A 20,651-nucleotide genomic window follows, 5' to 3' on the forward strand; every position below is an offset into this window, starting at 1 on the left:
ACGACCATGTACCAGATGCTTTCGGTACGCGAGGCCTCTCCATCCGTGAACGTAGTCCTCAGCTCCAGGTAGCCTCGGACTTCCACTTGGTTATCCGTAAACCCATACAGGCACCCTGTGTAGGGCCTCAAAAGGTTGGGAGACAACCGTAACTTGTTCAATGTCGACCAGAACATGACGTCTGCTGAACTTCCCTGGTCGACAAGAACCCTGTGCACCTTTCTTCCATCCGTGACAACCGAAATGACCACGGGGTCATTGTCATGCGGCACCACGTCTCGAAGATCCCCTCTCGTGAACACGAGGTCCGATTCCCACGGCTCACCCGAGATCCTCTCTTCGATCGAGTTGACCCCCCTCGCGTATTTCTTTCGCTGGGAGGCGGTGGGTCCTTCGCCAGAAAAACCTCCAGCAATAGTGTGAACCTCGCCGAGAACGGGCATCTCGTGCGCTTGCTCCTCTGTTGGCGCCGGCAGGGCAGCAGTCTCGGCAGGTTGTGCGACGTAATCCTTCAGAAACCCGCTTCTTACCAGCTTATCAAGCTGGTAACCCAACGAGAGGCAGTTGTCAATGTGATGGCCAAAGGCCTCGTGGAACTCGCACCAAGAGTCTTTCGTGGCCCTAACACCTTGTCAGTTTTTGCTGGTCGCCTCAACCCCTCAGCTATATTGGGCACGGCGATCAGGTCCTTCAATTCCACTACAAAGTTGTATCTCGCCGGCCTTGCCCTCTCCCTAGCCGGGCGATCGCCCCCTGCTGGACCTCGGGGATGGGGTTTTCTTGTTTCATAGGGGCGTCTCCCCTCTGATTTCTTCCTTCCCGTCGTGGTCTCGTTGACCCTGACGGGCTGAACCCACGTGTGTGCCCTCGGGCGTGAGGGTACGATGGTGGTGCACTTCTCGCACACTTCTCCTTCGGAGGCGATGTGTTCCACCGCCCGACGCCGTATTTCAGCAAAAGTCCTTGGGCGGTTGCGAATAATAGATTCGCAAAAAGGGCCGGGACACACGTCCTTCCTGAAGGCGTACACAATCATGGGCTCCTCCGTCGTGCCCACTTTCACCACCTGGGCCCCGAAACAGTTAATATACTCCTTCAAACTCTCCCCTTGGTATTGCTTCACATCAAACAGATCGTAGGAGACCGGCGGCGGGGCCCTGTTCGCCAAGTATTGCTCTTTGAACAACTGTGACAACTGCTGAAAAGAGGTGATATGGCCGTTAGGAAGGCTGATAAACCAATCCATGGCCATCCCTGTCAGAGTGCTCATGAAGAGCTTGCATCTTGCGGCGTCAGAACCGCCTACTAACACCGTTTGTGTGTGGAACGCTGTGAGATGCGCCTCAGGGTCCTCCATCCCGGTGAAAATCGCCTTGGGCCCTGCGAAGGTGTTGGGGATCGCTGGATCTAGGATCTCCTGCGAGAAGGGAGTGGAAAACTCCCTGGGTGGGGTGAGATGTTCCATCTCTTCTTGTTCGCGTTGCCCCTGGTTGTTCCTCAGACCCCGGCGCAACTCCTCATTAACGCGACGGAGCTCTTCGTTCCTCACATGCGAGGCGTCAAGATCCGCCTGCATGCGTTCTTGTTCTATCTTCGAATCCACCATATCAACCTGCAACCCCCGCATTATCTCCAGGACTTGCTGCATGGACATCTCTTCTCCCGCAGCGCGTGCGGTACCTCGTCTAGTGGTGGCCATTCTTCACTGTTTTCTTAAACGTTATCGTGACTTGATAGATCTTTTCAAACTTGCGATGGGATCAATGTTTTATAACGGCCCCACGGTGGGCGCCAAATGTTCCGTCCGGTTGACCTGGGACGTCTTTGTGCGCGACCTCAACCGTCAGCTAGGGACTCCTTCCCACTAGTTACCTGTGGATTCCTGCAAAAGAGGACAAAAGGGCGCCCTAGCGGCCGTTTGCAGTCCGACGCTCAAGTCAGCCAGCAAGAAACACCAAAACTATGCACCTCCTTATCGGAGCACCGTGGAGGGTACTCTAAAGGTGGTTAAATGAATTGTGTCTAGTCTATATTTTCTCGTTCTGGCAAAAGTCTTTCCTTAGTCCCTTGTTCGTAACCTCAAGGCTCGAGCAAGCAACTAGAGAATTTCTGGAAAATTTGCCAAAAGTTCGAACCCCGTTCCCGACATTCGAGGCGCTATTTAAACTACCCTAGCATTTAAAGCGTCTTAAAGTGCATTGAATTATGAAACGTTCTGCGCATTTAAGACGTTTAAACCGCTGGGGAGCATTTATAGTACCTTAAACGCTCGAAACGGAAACTGTATTAAATAACCTTAATTACCTTGTACCTGACAAAATGGCGTTTCTATTCTGACCTGGCTGCTGTACACGTGGAGGGCCTCAAAACGCCATGACCCCATCTGGGGGCGTTTCTTCGTGTGAGTCCTCCTGCTTGGGAGTGCAACTGCGCAAGGGGTGACTTTTTGGGTGCCAACTCATGCTCCCAAACATCTGGTCACTCACTTTGAGAGCGTAAATGCCTTCCTCTCGTACCCTGCACCTGGCTACCCTGGGTGTGACCCTCCTCCTGAGTCGTATCTATCCCAAGGGCGTCACTGGGTGGCAGGGGCACTTCACGAGTCAGGCTGCCCTACACTGGCGCTATCACTATGGCCTTGAAGCCACCTTTCTCTTTTCTTTATTACTACCCCGGATTATCGGGATTTGAGGCCTTCCCATGGCGTCGCTCCCTCCATGGTCTTTCCTACCCATGGGTATCGGGGAGCCACACTGTGATCGTCTCGCCTTTGTGACATTTGACCTTGGCGACGCCCTATTTGGGCGACGCCTTAACTGGGCGATGCCTTCACCCAGGCGACGCTTTACCTTGGCGACGCTTCCTCTTGGCGACGCTGGCACTTGGCGTCTCTTCACCTAGGCGACGCCTTACGTAGACTTTGACCCCCGACGTTGACTTTGACCTTGACTTTGTCAACGCCCGGATACGGGACGGTACAAGGTTCATCCAGAACAGATTTGGGCACAGAAAAATCTGTTTCATCAAATACAACATGTATAGATTCTTCTACTGCAAGCAATCTTTTGTTATACACTCTATAAGCATGACCATTTATAGCATAACCAATATGTATTCCTTCATCTGATTTAGGATCAAATTTCCCAGATTGTCTTTACCATTATTTAGAACAAAGCATTTGCAGCCAAAAACCCTAAGATGACTAATGCTAGGCTTCCTACCTTTATGCAATTCATAGGGAGTTTTCTTAAGAATTGGTCTAATCAATGTTCTATTAAGCACATAAGAAGCAGTGTATACAGCATCAGCCCAAAAATATTTAGGTAAACCAGATTCATTCAGCATAGTCCTAGCTAACTCTTCTAATGACCTATTCTTTCTTTCAACAACACCATTTTGTTGGGGTGTCCTAGGAGCAGAATAACTATGTATGATCCCATGTTTTTCACAATATCTATCAAACTTTGCTGTTTGAAATTCTCCCCCATGATCACTAAGAATCTGTTTTATCCTATTTTCATTTTCATTATGCAGAACCTTAGCTAGTTTCTTAAAGGCTTTATATGCATCATTTTTAGAAGCAAGAAACAAAGTCCATGTATATCTTGAAAAGTCATCAACAATTACCAAAGCATAATAATTTCCAGCTAAGCTAGCAGTCCTAGATGGTCCAAACAAGTCCATATGCAAAACATCCAAAGCTTTATTTGTAGAAACCATATCTTTTGATTTAAAGGTAGTTCTAATCTGTTTGCCCTTTACACAAGCATCACACAATCTGTTATTTTGAAATTTTATGTTTGGTAAACCAGAAACAAGTTCCTTAGATTTTATCTTATTCAAGTGATTTGTGTGAATATGAGCTAGCCTTCTATGCCACAGCCATGACTGATCACTTTTAGATAACAAACACTCATTTTTAGAATAGCTCTTTATAATATCTAAGGGATAGATGTTGTTTACCCTTTTTCCAGTGAACAACACCTTACCAGAAATTTCATTTGAAATTGTACAAGTGTTGGTTTCGAAATTGACCTTGTATCCCTTGTCACACAGCTGGCTAATACTTAGAAGACTATGTTTTAGCCCTTCAACATACAATACATTCTCAATAGTGGTTGAGTCTTTAGTACCAATATCTCCTCTTCCAATAATTTTTCCACTATTGTTGTCCCCATATGTGACATGCCCTTCAGCTTTGAGTTTCAGATTTATGAACTGAGTCACATCACCAGTCATGTGCTTTGAGCAGCCACTGTCCAGGTACCACTGGTTTTTCCTGCTGTTTTTCTGCAACAAAACAGATTTAGCACATATGGTACCCCTTTAGTCTAGGGTCCAGCATGATTAATACCTTTCCTTAGGAAGCCATTTGGCCAATCCTTTAGGAACAAGGTACCTCCTAGCTTTACATGTTCTAGATACATGACCAGACTTCATACAATAAAAACATGTTGGAGTATGCATTGTTTTTTAACAACTAAAAGAAGAAAAACCTGTTTTGGAAGGAACAAAGAAACTGGACAGCTTTTTCATATTACTTTTCATTCCAGGATTATATCCTAGACCATTTTTATTAAAAACAGCATTCTGTGAACCTAATAAGGTTTCAAGATTTTCTCTTCCTTTAGTGAAATTTGAAAGTGTTTTTAACAAATATTCAACTTGTTTTTCCAGCTTCTTACAATTATCACAGGTTTTAATTGATGCATGCAAACAAGTTAATTCAAGGCTAACCAGTTCAGTTTTAGCTTTGTGTAATTCTTCTTCAAGAGCTTTGACCTTAGGTTCAAGTACCATATTTACTCTATTCAATTTGTTGCAAATTATAGCCAACCTGTTTGCTTCATCATGTGTTTCCTTAAAGGCTATTAACAGCTGATCATAGTTTTCAGAATCAGTGGAAAAATCACTTACTGAATCAGAGTTGGATCCTTCATCATTCACCATGAAGCACATATTTGCTTCTTCACTTTCAGTTGAGGAATTACTAGATGAGGATACATCATTTTCTTCCCATGAGATGTATGCTCTTCTACCTTTGCCTTTTCCACTCTTCTTGCTTGCTGATTTTTCTTTATTTTGATTGTTTGGACAATAAGCTTTTATATGACCAGGTTTACCACATCCAAAGCACGTGTAATTGGAAGAATTTGAATCATTAGGTTTGGAGTACCTCTTTCTTTGCTGAGTTCTGTCACGGTTTTTCTTTCTAAGAAACCTGCTGAATTTTCTGGTGAGCAGACTCACAGTCCCATCATGTTCAGGATCAACTTCTTCCTCACTTGTATCATGTTCCATGGTAGTTTTCAGAGCAATTCCTTTGGCCTTCTTCTCCACAGTTTCTTGTTCTTTCAATCTTTTCAGCTCTATTTCATGCTCTATCAGCTTTCCAAAAAGTGCAGCAGTGGACATCTTGGATAAATCTCTGGATTCTGAGATTGCTGTTACCTTAGGCTGCCAGCTCCTATCAAGGCATTTTAGCACCTTTATGTTAAGCTCTTCCTTGTCAAAGACTTTACCAAGGCCAGTGAGGTGATTTACAATATGTGTAAATCGTTTCTGCACATCTGCAATACTTTCTTCTGATTGCATTCTGAACAGCTCGTACTCCTGAATTAGTGAGTGCTTCCTTGCCCTTTTCACATCATCAGTCCCTTCATGAGTTACCTCTAGTACATCCCACATCTCCTTAGCTGAGTTACATTGAGAGACTCTAAAGAACTCATCCATATTTAGTGTAGAGGTGATGATATTCTTGGCTAAGGAGTCATATTGGGCCTTCTTCTTCTTGATTTCTGTTCCGTCCGGTTGACCGGGACGTCTTCGTGCGTGGCCTCAATCGTCAGCTAAGATCTCCTTCCCACTAATTGCCTGCAAATTCCTGCAAAAAAGAGGACAAAGAGGCGCCTTAGCGGCCGTTTGCACTCCGACGCTCAAGTCAGCCAGCAAGAAACACCAAAAAACTGTCCACCTACGTCTCTGAGCACCGCGTGTAGCACTCTGAAGGGTGGTAAAAGTACTGTGTATATGTGTGTGTGTTGTCTCCTTCAGGCAAAAATATTCTCCAGTCACTTGTACGTAATCCTAAAGCACGGGCAGGCAACCAGAGAGTCTCTCGTAAATTTGCCAAAGGTTCCAACCCTTTTTCCGACATTCTCAGCGCTATTTAAACTGCCCCCAGCATTTAAAGCGCCTTAAAGCGCTTTTAAACTCAAACGTAACGCGCTCATTAAAGCGCTTAATTATGAAACGTAGCGCATTTAAGACGTTGAAACGCTTGGGAGCCATAATAGTACCTGAATGCCAAAAAGGGAAACTGTATTGAATATCTTTAATTACCTGGCACCTGACTAGAGGGTGTTTCTATTCCGGCATGCTGTCATATACGTGGAGGGCCTCACGACGCCTTGACCCCATCCGGGGACGTTTCTACGTGTGGGTCCTCCTGCTTGGGAGTGCTACTGCGCTAGGGGTGGCTTTTTGGGTGCCAACTCATGCCCCCAAGTATCTAGCCACTTACTCTGAGAGCGTATCTGCCTTCCTCTCACACCCTGCACCCGGTTATCCTGGGCGTGACCTTCCTCTTGGGTCGTATCTGTCCCGAAGGCGTCTCTGGGGCGGCAGGGGTACTTCGCGAGTCAGGCTGCCCTTCACTGGTACTATTACTATGGCCTTGGAGCCACCTTTTCCTTCTCTTTATCACTTTCCCGAGATATCGGGACCTGAGGCTTTCCCACGACGTCGCTCCCTCCATGGTCTTTCCTACCCATCGGTATCGGGGAACCACACCGTGATTGCCTTGCTTTTACACTGTTTAATCTGGCGACGCCCTCACTTGGGCGACGCCTTCACCTAGGCGACACCTTCCTCTAGGCGACGCCTTCGCTTAGGCGACGCCTTTCCTTAGCGACGTCTTGTCCTGCCTTGGCGACGCTTCCTCTTGGCGTCTCTACATCTGGGCGACACCTCGAGCTGACTTTGACTTTCCAGTTGTTGACTTTGACCTTGACTTAGTCAACGCCCTGATACGGGACGGTACACAAGCCCCCCAGTCTTAAGCCGAAGACTTGTCTTCAGCGCAAAGACTAAAGCCTTGCCCCCGCCATCCACGTGCTTTCTTGATGACGTGTCATTCTCTGCTGACTCAGCAAATTTTCGAATTACTGACGCGACATTATCTGAACCACAGGGGTATTCTTAATGACCGATTGGACATTCCCTGCAATGGGGATGATTACACCTTTTGGGCTACCCTTTATCGCGCGCCACGTGGCCCATCGCGTGGCCCTCCTTTAGAGACCTTTGCGCTTCCCCTGGGCAGTCGACCTTCTGACGCGTGGCTCGATCCTGCGGCCCTCAATTTGCGCCTCTTGGATTACGAAATGTAACGTTTAAGTTACCCCAAACCCCGCGCTCACTCTACTGTTACATTCATTCACTCTGCAATTCCGCACTGTTCATCGCCTTCAAAACCCCTTTCTCTGCAATCGCGATTCTCTCCTTCCTGCGCTCTCCTACTACCTCCAAAGGTACGGTTTTTCCCTCCTTGATGATTCTCTTTACTGTATGAACTGCCTGGGACTGTCCATATTACCGCATTTCTCTGGATGTTGCTTGTATGCTTCGTTATTCCTCTTGTTTCCCTTCGTTCTTTTGCGGGTAGGGCGCTCCTAGGGTTCTTCCATTTTCCCCTTTTCTTCTCTCCAAACCCCTTTTCTCTGAACCCTTTCTTTCTCTTTTGATCTTCAGCATTGGTATTGATGGCAAAAACCAAGACCACCGCGCCTCCCCCGCTCCCCAAGTCTCATTATAAGGACGAATATGACTGGGCCCCCGACGAACTTCTGGACGAATGTTCTCTCCTGAACTCCGTTGAGGACGTGGAGGCCCACAGGGGAGACCCTGCCCTCTATAATTTCAATGCTTTCCACAAGAGTCATGACTCCCAAGTCCTGGTAAGCCGAGTGCGACCTGGGATACCCGTTTGCGCGGACTCACGGGATACTGGGGGATGCGCTTTCTTCTTCCTCTACCAGATGGTGTTGAAAAGGGTGGGCCTGCGTCTGCCCCTAACTCCCTTCGAAAAAGAGCTATTGACAGAGATAAACACTGCTCCCGCCCAACTCCATTCCAACAGTTGGGCTTTCGTGAGGGGGTTCCAAATTCTCTGCGGCTACCTAGGAGTTCCCTCCTCTGTGGACGTTTTTCTTCACTTCTTCGAGGTAAAGAAACAAGGGAAAAGTCTCTGGATGAGCTTTTCTGGCATCGCCGGGCGCATCATCCTGACGCTCTTCCAGAATTCGTTCAAAAGCTGGAAGGGGAAATTTTTCAAGGTACGCGCGACCAAGCGCGATCCTACTATTCTAGAGGGCTTTCCCCAGTACTGGACAGACAAGCCCATAACTATGAAGCCCTTGGCTCTGGACGAACTTGCCCCGCCCGACCGGGATATATGCAAAGCCTTGGCGGGATTGGGAATAATCTTTGATACCGCCAAGCTCATCGCGAACGAATTCAATGCCCATGGGCTTTCTACATACTTCGGTATCTGTTCTTGGCGATTTATGATGCATTAGTTGCTATAGTTATCTGCATTACCGTTTTTCACTGCACAATGTCACTTGCATTTCGCATCTCTTCCTGTATTGTGAATCCACATAACCGCTCCAGTGCTAATCCTTGTTGTTTGGCCTGTCTTGATGTAGGATCGGTGATGGGTACTTCCAAAAGAATAATGTTGGCGAAAGCACTAAAGGAGGCTCGTGCCGCCAAGGCAGGCGCCTCCTCCAGCCCTGCTGCCAATCCGATTCTCCCGCCGGCTCCGACACCGCCGCCTCCAGTCACTGCTGAAGGTGCTTCTAGCCCATCTCCGACGTCTCCACCTGGCTCCGACGTGCTTCCAACTCCCAACTCTCCTTCGCCTATCGCCGCTGTGCCCCTAGCTGCGGCCTCGTCACCGGCTCCAACCCCCCTTGACAAAGGAAAAAGGGTTTTGGAGATTCTGTCAGATGATGAGGAATCAGAAGGCGTGGCACCCTTCAGGAGGAGAAAATCCGCGCGGGTTCCTCTTTTGGTAGAGACGCCGCCGCAGGGAGGGAACCCCTTTATGGACAACCCTCCAAGCGCAACCTCACTCCCTCCTATGATTCTCCAAGAGGAAAGGGGCGAAGGTGCTGAATCTGCGCCGCCTCTGCCGCCGCCAGAAACCACTGCTTCCCCGGCTCCCGATGCTGCCGCCCCCGACTTCATTGCCATCCCCCCTCCAATCATGCATCTGATGAGGGGTTTCAGTGGCGGGACTATGCCGGAAGGTACCGACAGGAGGGAAGGTATGCCTTTCTATTTGGGGGCCTTCTTGGCGGTGGCTCTTGAATGGCGCTCCCAGGCCAGAAACGCTGTCTTGCAAACCCAAACCCTCCAGGCCTTGGAAACGAAAGCAACCACCCTGGAGGAGGAGATGAAGGCCCTGGGACGCCAGAACGAGGCTTATTGTTCCTCTCTGAAACAAGCACAAGAGTCCAGGGCAGAAGCTGAGAGGAAATTGGCAGAGGCCTTGGAGCTCCAGGCTGACTTCTACGCTCGTGAAGTTGCTCTCCAAGTACAGGTAGCGGGTCTTCAGGAATTGGTCAAAGCAGACGCGGAAACCCAAAAGGACCTGAAGGACCGCTGCTGTGAACAAACTGCCAAGGTGGAACGGATAGAGGAGGAAATGGCCACGCAGGCCAAAGCTATGGACCTTCTCCGAGTTGACTACGACGAACTGCAGGTCGAGGTTAGCCGGCTTCGTGTGGAGAAAGAGGCTCTGGAGAAGCAGGTGGCCTCCGGAGACGCCGCCATTGAGGAGCTGGAGAAGGAGAAAAAGTTCCTTATCCAGGAGATGGCGGGCACCTTCGAGGAGGGGTTCCAAGAAGCCCTGTCCCAGGCGTCCTGCGAGAATCCCGGCGTCAACCTTTCAAACTACGACCCCACACACCACGTAGTCGACGGGAAGGTCGTGCCCATGGATTTGAACGACTGAACTGCTGCCCCTCATCCGCCACCTTCCTCTTCAAGCTTAACTCTTCATTCTTTACCTTCGCTTTTTAATTTCATCTGCCAAAAACTTGTAATTGTTTGAACTATCCACACTCTTGTTACTGATTCGGGACATTCGCATGGTTGTCCTTATTTCTTTTTCACATACGACTCCGCCTATGCGATCTCGTTCTCATCTTTTCCCTTCATACGCTTTACTTATTTTATCTGTATTCTGCCCGTTTCTCACACTTCGTTGGGCGGTTTGGTATGATGGGGTAAGGTCGCTCGCCAACCCTTACGCCCATGGAGAGGCTCACTAAGTGGCGCCGTATCGTCCACGGGACCACTCTGATACCGAAAGGCTCTTTCTTTGATCTTTTAACACTCAGCGCCCACGCCTAAGGAGAGGCCTGCCAAAGCAGCACCGTATCGTCCCCGGGTGTCTAAAACGCTGAGTGCTGTGGGGTTTTTGTTCCCTCCATGGTCTTTCCTGCCCATAGGTATCGGGGAACACCCTGCCAGTGACTCGCTGGCGTTTGACGGTCTCGTCTCCCTCCACAGTCTTTCCTACCTGTGGGTATCGGGGAGGCGACGCCTGCAACTAACTTTGCCTTTCTCTGATTTCTTCTCCCTCCTCAGTCTTTCCTACCTGTGGGTATCGGGGAGGTAACGCCAGTCGGTATCTGGGTTGGCGACGCCCGCGACTTCTCGTCTGTCGTCGCCCTTTACGTCTTTCCTGGCAACGCCTCGGGCGTTACCTTTACTTTGACATTGACTTTAATTCTTGCCTTGGTCAACGCCTGATAACAGCGAAGAGCCCAAGGCTTTGCCTGTGCCATCCACGTGGCGCTCCTTGTACAGCTGATGGGACCTTCTGTCATTCGACTTGATCCATGTGGCGCTGCTTACATGGTCGGTGGGGTATCTAGTCATTTCATTTTCTGACTCCTGCTGTACCCCTGGCTCATTTTCGACGGCGCATCGTACCACTGGATATTCTGCTGATACGACGTTTTCTGATTTAAACCAGTGGTGCCAGCGTCATCCTTTCACCTTTTGCCACGTGTATCAATCGCACGGTGCATCCGTTCGCGTCGTTTGGCGCTCTAACCGCTTTATTTAACTCTTCAAACTCTGGAACTATCTTCACCATTTTCTCACTCTTCATAACCTACTTGCGTTCTTTCTTCTTGCACCCTTTCTTCTCTGTCAAAGGGCTGTTCTAACTGCTCCCCTCGCTCAACTCTCGCATTTCCAGCCATCTTGATCTTGTTAAAGAATGTCTTCTCACGATGCTTCCTCCAGGGTCCGTCCCAAAGACTTGTACCCTTGGGCCTCGAGTGAACTTCTTGATGAGTGTTCATGCTTGCTCTCCACTAGGGCCGTACGGGAACACAAAGGGGAGTTGTGTTCTTACGACCATCGGGCCTTCGCGAGGAGGCATGATGACGACATCGCTGTGCTCCCTTGCACTCTGGGGGAGCCAGTGTGTGGAGACGGACGAGCGAACGACAGGGTCCCTTTCTTTTACTTTTACCAGGTGGTGTTCAAGACCATCGGGGTGCGCTTACCCTTCTCCCGGTTCGAGAAGGAACTGCTGACGGAGATCAGCGTGGCTCCAGCCCAGTTATATCCCAACAGCTGGGCCTTTGTCAAAGCCTTCGATGTCCTCTTTGGGTTTCTGGGTTGTGCACCCTCGGTTGACCTCTTTCTTCACTTTTTTGAGGTGAAGAGACAGAGACACAACCTCTGGGTAACTCTCAGCAATGTTCCCGGAAGAGTTCTCTTCACACCCTTCCAAAGCTCGTTCACGGGGTGGAAAGGCCGGTTCTTCAAGATCTGCTGTACTGATCTTGTTCCCGACGCCCTCGATGGGTTTCCGCTGTACTGGGTGAGAGAGGAAAAGGCCCTCAAGGCCAAACCTCTCAAGAATCTGGCTCCAAGTGATCAAATAGCTTGCCGGATTCTTGCTGAGGTGGGAGGTTTTGACTCCGCTACGGTGATCAGCTTGGAGTTCAATGCTAGGACTCTTGAGAAGTACATAAGTAAGAAGCACTGCCTTAGGAAACTTCGGCCTTCGTTACTTTCTAACTGTGCCTGTCTTTCTTCATGGTGTCTCTAACACATCTTTTCCCCTTGTGCAGGTTCGAAAATAAGCCAAGAAAAGAGGACACGACTTACTCGAGCGTTGCGGGCTGGGAAAGGGGCTTCGCCTTCCTCCAGTGATGACTCTGATGAGCGCTGAGAAGTGGCCTGTTTGTGTTTTTGCATTTTGTACTGAACATTGCTTGTAACAACAATTTTTCAATATCATAATTCTTTACAACGCCACTTTACTTTTCATATGCCTCATATACCGGGCAACTTCCTTTCGTCTCGTTCTGCCAACGATGCATGCTTTTACTTGGGCGACGCCAAGACCCAGGCGACGCCTTCTTCCCTGGCGACGCCATGGCCTGGGCGGCGCATCACATTACTTCTAACAAGGAAAATAATGGCTGAAAACCAAAGCACTTCTTTTTCTCAACTGGTTTTTCCATTTATTAGGGTGACCTCATTAAAAAACCCTCGAAAGGGAAAAAGAGCGTCCCCTTCAACTAAACTGTTACATGTTGCTTACATAGATCAACTAAAATAAAATTTTAAGTTGGCTGCATTCCAACTGCGCGGGATAGGGCCTCCATCTAAAGTCTCCAGGTTGTACGAACCGTTGCCCTTGGCCTCAGTAACTCTGAAGGGCCCGGTCCACTTGGGAGACAGCTTATTCTCCAGCTCGTAAGGGTGAGCTTTCCTCATCACCAGGTCGCCCACCTGAAACTGTCGTGGCTTTACTTTAGAGCTATATTGCCGCTCCACTTTTCTCTTCATCGCTTCAGCTTTTATTCTAGCTTCTTCCCTGGCCTCTTCTAGCAGATCCAGGTTTACCCGCCTCTCCTCATTAGATTCCTCCACCACAAAGTTTTGAAAACGCGGTGAGCTTTCGTGTATTTCTACTGGAATCATCGCGTCCGACCCGTACACCAAACTGAAAGGCGTCTCCATAGTAGAGGATTGGGGCGTGGTGTGGTATGCCCATACAATCCTTGACACCTCTTCCGCCCACGCCCCTTTGGCCTTCTCTAACCTTCTTTTTAACCCCCTCAGCAGAACTCTGTTTGCTGACTCTACTTGTCCATTGGTTTGGGGGTGTTCAACCGACGCGAACACTTGCTTGATTCCCACTTCAGCGCACAGATTTCTCAACTGCTGACTGGCGAACTGGGTCCCGTTGTCAGATATCAGGCGCCTGGGTACGCCAAAGCGACACACGATGTTTCTCCACACAAAATGCTGTACCTTATGCGCAGTGATTTGTGCCACGGGCTCTGCCTCTATCCACTTAGTGAAGTATTCTATGGCGACGATCAGATACTTCATCTGCCTGATTGCTAGTGGGAAAGGGCCCAGGATGTCAATTCCCAACGTGTGGAAAGGCCACGGGCTGTATATGGACCGCAACTCTTCAGGCGGCGCCTTGTGCCAGTCGGCGTGCTTTTGGCATTGCCTACACCGCTGGGTGTGCCGTGCGCAATCCTCTTTCACTGTTGGCCAGAAGAAACCTGCGCGTATTACCTTGGAGGCTAAGGATCTTCCTCCTACATGGCTTCCGCAGATGCCTTCATGTAGCTCCGCCATTATCCTGGTGCACTCATCGCCACTGACGCATGTTAGGATAGGGTGAGTGAAGCCGTGCCTGAACAACACCCCATCCACCAAGGTATATCTTACGACGTTCCTTTTGATTTTCTTACCCTCTTCAGGGTCCACTGGAAGGGCCCCATCCGCCAGGTATCGTTTATAGGGCGTCATCCAGGTGTCTCCCGTGGACAGGACACAAACCTGCATCTGCTCTTCCCCAGACACACCCGCGTATATACTGATGCGGGGCGCCCTCTGCGTATCTTGGGTTAATGAGGAATGACTTCTCGGCCTTCCCCTTGATGCATAAATCTGGAGGACATCCACCCTGTTGTCTTCCACGAATCGACGCGGAGCTTTGAGGGTCTCCTGGATCACTGTCCTCTGTCTACCCCCCTTGCCTGAGCTGGCCAGCTTTGCGAGCAGGTCAGCTCTGGCATTCTGCTCCCTCGGGACGTGTATCAACTCAAGAGCGTTGAACGCCCCTCTCAACAACTGGACGTATTTGAGATACGCCGCCATCTGTGGGTCCTTCGCCTGGAACCCACCCGACACCTGCCCCGTGACCAACTGGGAGTCGCTCTTCACCGGGAGGTTCTGTGCGCCCATCTCCTTGGCCAAGAGCATTCCTGCAATCAAGGCTTCGTATTCTGCTTGGTTGTTACTTGCCTTGAAGGCAAAACGCAAGGCCTGCTCGATCAGTATGCCGTCTGGTCCTTCCAGCACTATTCCCACACCACTCCCTTGCTGGTTTGAGGAACCATCAACCGAGAGCAGCCACTGTGAACCCGCTTCCACTTCTTGCTCACCTCCGGGCGAAAGCTCTGCTACAAAATCCGCGTACACCTGCCCTTTAATGGATCCTCTAGGTTCGTACTGTATGTCGAATTCCGACAGTTCCACAGCCCAGCGTACCATTCTTCCTGCCACATCGGGCTTCTGCAGCACCTTCTGTATGGGGAGGTTGGTCATTACCACCACCGTGAAACTGTGAAAGTAATGACGGAGCCTCCTAGCCGAGAACACTACCGCCAGCGCCGCCTTCTCCAGCGCCTGGTACCTTGTCTCGGCTCCCTGTAAGGCTTTGCTTACAAAGTAGATGGGCTTCTGACTCTGGTCCTGCTCTTGTACCAACACAGAACTGATGGCCCTATCTGTTACAGTAAAATACAAACGGAGGGGCACGCCCGTTACCGGTTTGCAGAGAACCGGAGGCGTCGCCAGGTACTCCTTCAGTTTAACGAAAGCCGCTTCGCATTCCTCAGTCCATGCAAAGCGACTGTTTCTCTTGAGGCACTGGAAGTACGGGTGCCCCTTTTCTCCTCCGGCGGAAACAAACCTCGAGAGCGCCGCCATCCGCCCTGTCAACTGTTGAACCTCCTTTACCGATGTCGGACTCCGCATGGCAATAATAGCCGCACATTTATCGGGGTTCGCCTCTATCCCCCTCTCGGTGAGCAGAAAACCCAAGAATTTACCGGCCTCTACCCCAAAAACACACTTCTCGGGGTTCAACTTGAGGCGGTATTTGGATATTGTGTTGAACAATTCCTCCAAGTCTGCCATGTGCTGCATCCTGTTCTGCGACGCCACCACCATGTCGTCTACGTAGGCGTATACATTCCTCCCGAGCATTGGCGCCAGGACCTTGTCCATTAACCTCTGGTACGTGGCGCCCGCATTTTTGAGCCCGAAGGGCATCACCTTATAGCAATAACTGCATGTTTCAGTCATGAACGCAGTTTTGCTCTCGTCCCTGGGTTGCATCTTGATTTGGTTATAACCTGAGAAGGCGTCCAGGAAGCTTAACACTTTGCTGCCAGACGCGCTGTCCACTAGGGCGTCGATGTTGGGCAGCGGATAGGAATCCTTTGGGCACGCCTTATTCAGGTCCGTGAAGTCAACGCACATCCTCCATTTTCCGTTTGCCTTCTTCACCAAAACGACGTTGGCGAGCCACTCAGGGTACTGAATCTCCCTAATGTGGCCAGCGCTCAGCAGCTTCTGCGTTTCGTCTTTCACCACCTGCTGTCGCTCCTCATTGAATTTCCTCCTTCTCTGACGCACGGGGCGAACCGTGGCGTCCATGCTGAGGTGGTGGCACAGGAAATCGGGGTCGATGCCCGGCATGTCCGAGGCGGACCACGCGAAGGCATGCAGGTGGCGCGAAATCACTTCCGCCACCCCTTCCCGTTCTTCTGGACTTAGCGAGCTTCCTAACTTGAAAGCTTTGCCGCCAATCTCCCTTTCTAGGATGTTGGTCGCGGGTTGCTCCCTATTATCATCATCGGCGGGCGCCGCTTCTTCTACGGGCGCCGCCTCTTCCACGTGTGCTTCCTCCATTAGCACATCTGCTTCGGGCATCGCCCTTTCTGCTATGGCCTCTTCGAGGGTCTGCCCAGCGGGCGTGGCCTCGATCATCGTTGCGTCCGCGCTCGGCGGACGTTCATACACCATGAAAACGCCTCTCTTCGTCTTCAGGCTATTTTCGTAGCATTTTCTTGCCTCCTCTTGGTCTGATCTGATGACTATCACCCGGCCACTGAGGTCCGGTAGCTTCATCTTCATGTGTCGGGTGGAGGATATTGCACTCAGACGGTTTAACGCCGGTCTGCCCAGCAAAATATTATAGGCAGAATTGGCGTTCACGACGAGGTACCGAATGCTCTCTGTTCGGGAGGCCTCTCCGTCTGTGAACGTAGTCCTCAACTCCAGGTACCCCCGGACCTCTATCTGGTTATCCCCGAACCCATACAAACATCCCGTATAGGGACTCAGCAGGTCGGGGGACAGCCGTAACTTATTAAAAGTCGACAGAAACATGACGTCTGCCGAGCTTCCTTGATCAACAAGCACTCGGTGGACCTTCCTTCCAGCCGTGACGACCGAGATGACAACGGGGTCGTTGTCATGGGGCACCACATCTCGGAGATCCCTTCTTGTGAACACAATATCTGACTCCCAGGGCTCCCCCGAGAGCCTCTCTTCGATTGAATTTACCCCCCTCGCGTATTTCTTCCGCTGGGAGGCGGTGGGTCCTCCGCCGGAAAAACCTCCAGCAATGGTGTGGACCTCGCCAAGCACAGGCATCTCGTGTGCTGGCTCATCCGCCGGCGACGGCAGGGTGGCGGTCGTGGTGGACTCTGCAACATAATCTTTCAAAAACCCAGTCCTCACCAGCTCATCTAGCTGGTAGCCCAACGACAGGCAATTATCAATTTGGTGCCCGAAAGCCCCGTGAAATTCGCACCAAGAGTCTTTACGGGGCCCTAACACCTTGTCGGTCTTCGCCGGTCGCCTCAGCCTCTCGGCTATGTTGGGCACGGCGATCAAATCCTTCAACTCAACTACGAAGTTGTACCTCGCCGGTCTTGCTCTTTCTCTGGTTGGGCGTTCGCCTCCTGTAGGGCCCCGAGGCTGGGGCTTTCTGGCCTCGTAGGGGCGTCTCGCCTCTGGCTTCTTTCTCCCCGTCGTGGTCTCATTGACTCTGACGGGTTGAGCTCGCGCCGGTCCCCTCGGGCGTGAGGGCACGGTACTGGTGCGCTTCACACATACCTCCCCTTCCGAAGCGATATGCTCCACCGCCCTACGCCGTAATTCTGCGAAAGTCCTAGGGCGATTGCGGATAATAGATTCTCCAAAGGGGCCTGGGCATACGCCTTTCACAAATGCGTACACAATCATAGGCTCCTCTGTTGTACCAACCTTCACGACCTGGGCCCCGAAGCGATTGATATACTCCTTCAGGGTCTCCCCCTGATACTGCTTCACGTCAAACAGGTCGTAGGAGACCGGCGGCGGGGCCTTGTTGGCCAAATACTGTTCTCTGAATAACCGCGACAACTGGCGGAAAGATGTGATATGGCCCTCGGGGAGGCTAATGAACCAGTTCATAGCCATCCCGGTCAGGGTGCTCATGAAGAGCTTGCACTTGGCGGCATCAGAACCGCCTATCAGGACCATCTGCGTGTGGAATGCCGCGAGGTGCGTCTCTGGGTCCTCCATCCCAGTGAAGATTACCTTGGGTCCCGCGAACGTGTTCGGGATTGCTGCGTCTAGGATCTCTTGTGAGAACGGAGTGGAAAACTCCCTTGGTGGGGAATGGTTCTCCATCTCGTCATGCCCAGGCCGCCTCCTATCGTTTCTCAGGCCCTGGCGCAACTCCTCATTCACACGGTGGAGCTCTTCGTTGCGCTCATGCGAGGCATCAAGATCTGCCTGCATGCGCTCCTGCTCCATCTTCGAATCCGCCATGTCCTGCTGCAGCCCCCTCATTATTTCCAAGACCTGCTGCATGGATAGGTCTGCTGGGGCTGCGCGCGCTGATCTTCGTCTGGTGGGGGCCATTGTCACTCCAACCTCCTTTAGCACTACTGTGACCTGGTAGATTTTCTCGAACTTGTGATGGGACTGATGTTTTATATCGGCTTCACGGTGGGCGCCAAATGTTCCGTCCGGTTGACCGGGACGTCTTCGTGCGTGGCCTCAATCGTCAGCTAAGATCTCCTTCCCACTAATTGCCTGCAAATTCCTGCAAAAAAGAGGACAAAGAGGCGCCCTACCGGCCGTTTGCACTCCGACGCTCAAGTCAGCTAGCAAGAAACACCAAAAAACTGTCCACCCACGTCTCTGAGCACCGCGTGTAGCACTCTGAAGGGTGGTAAAAGTACTGTGTATATGTGTGTGTGTTGTCTCCTTCAGGCAAAAATATTCTCCAGTCACTTGTACGTAATCCTAAAGCACGGGCAAGCAACCAGAGAGTCTCTCGTAAATTTGCCAAAGGTTCCAACCCTTTTTCCGACATTCTCAGCGCTATTTAAACTGCCCCCAACATTTAAAGCGCCTTAAAGCGCTTTTAAACTCAAACGTAACGCGCTCATTAAAGCGCTTAATTATGAAACGTAGCGCATTTAAGACGTTGAAACGCTTGGGAGCCATAGTAGTACCTGAATGCCAAAAAGGGAAACTGTATTGAATATCTTTAATTACCTGGCACCTGACTAGAGGGTGTTTCTATTCCGGCATGCGGTCATATACGTGGAGGGCCTCACGACGCCTTGACCCCATCTGGGGGCGTTTCTGCCCATCTGGGGACGTTTCTACGTGTGGGTCCTCCTGCTTGGGAGTGCTACTGCGCTAGGGGTGGCTTTTTGGGTGCCAACTCATGCCCCCAAGTATCTAGCCACTTACTCTGAGAGCGTATCTGCCTTCCTCTCACACCCTGCACCCGGTTATCCTGGGCGTGACCTTCCTCTTGGGTCGTATCTGTCCCGAAGGCGTCTCTGGGGCGACAGGGGTACTTCGCGAGTCAGGCTACCCTTCACTGGTACTATTACTATGGCCTTGGAGCCACCTTTTCCTTCTCTTTATCACTTTCCCGAGATATCGGGACCTGAGGCTTTCCCACGACGTCGCTCCCTCCGTGGTCTTTCCTACCCATGGGTATCGGGGAACCACACCGTGATTGCCTTGCTTTTACACTGTTTAATCTGGCGACGCCCTCACCTGGGCGACACCTTCACCTAGGCGACGCCTTCACCTAGGCGACGCCTTCCTCTAGGCGACGCCTTCGCTTAGGCGATGCCTTGCCTTAGCGACGTCTTGTCCTGCCTTGGCGACGCTTCCTCTTGGCGTCTCTACATCTGGGCGACACCTCGAGCTGACTTTGAATTTCCAATTGTTGACTTTGACCTTGACTTAGTCAACGCCCTGATACGGGACGGTACACAAGCCCCCCAGTCTTAAGCCGAAGACTTAGAGTGTGCAGCGCCAAACACAACCCCACAGCCTTGGACGGCTTTCCCCTCTATTGGACGGAGCGCCCTAAGCTGCTTAGGGCTAAAGCCCTGGAAGAGCTATCTCCTGCTGACAGGGAGGTAACCAAGGCCTTGGCTGGGCTGGGGATCGTTTTTTATACCTTGAAGCTTGTTGCTAGCGAATACAATGCTCACGCCCTGACAACATACTTTGGTAAGGAGACTCTCCCCTTCTCCCTTTTGCTGTGAACACCATGCTACTGGATGTTTGTTCCCACGGCTTCCCCCCCCTGTTTTCCATGGTGCCATGTTACTTGCATCTTAAGCATCTATGCGCTTTGTAATTTTGTATAGTTGCTTTGGCCTTGATTTCTGCTGCTTGGTCTATTTCGATGTAGGATCGGTGATGGACGCCTCCAAAAGGATGATGCTGGTGAAAGCGATGAAGGAGGCTCGTGCCGCCAAGGCGGGCGCCTCCTCCGCCCCTGCTGCTGATCCGATACGCCCACCAACTCTGTCACCGCCACCCCCGATCACCACCGAAGCCCCCCTAAGCTCATCTCCGTCATCTCCACATAGCCCCGAGGCGCTTCAGACTCCCGGGTCTCCTCTGCCCATCGCTGCCGTTCCCCTAGCCGCGGCCTCGTCGCCGGCTCCAACCCCCCTTGACAAAGGGAAACGGGTCTTGGAGATTTTATCAGATCATGAGGACTCGGAAGGTGTGGCACCCTTCAAGAGGAGGAAATCTGCGCGGGTTCCTCTTCTGCTAGAGGCGTCGCCCCAGGGAGGGAATCCCTTCATGGACGACCCTCCAAGCGCGACCTCACTTCCCCCCACAACAGTCCAAGAGGAAGGGGGCGAAGGCGCTGAGTCTGCCCCGCCCCCGCCACCGGTAGGAGTATCTGCTTCCCCTGCTCCCGTCGCTGCCGCCCCCGATCTCATCGCCATCCCTCCTCCAATCATGCTCTGATGAGGGGCTTCAGTGGCGGAACTATGCCAGAGGGCACCGACAGGAAGGAGGGCATGCCTTTCTACTTGGGGGCCTTCTTGGCGGTGGCCCTTGAATGGCGTGCCCAGGCCAGAAATGATGTCCTGCAAGCTCAAACCCTCCAGGCCTTGGAAACAAGTGTAACTGCCCTGGAGGAGGAAAAGAAAACTCTGGGACGCCAGAACGAAGCTTACCAGACCTCCCTGAAG

Source organism: Phaseolus vulgaris, chromosome 7 (assembly GCF_051622355.1).
Source record: "Phaseolus vulgaris cultivar YP4 chromosome 7, ASM5162235v1, whole genome shotgun sequence".
Lineage (NCBI taxonomy): Eukaryota > Viridiplantae > Streptophyta > Magnoliopsida > Fabales > Fabaceae > Phaseolus > Phaseolus vulgaris.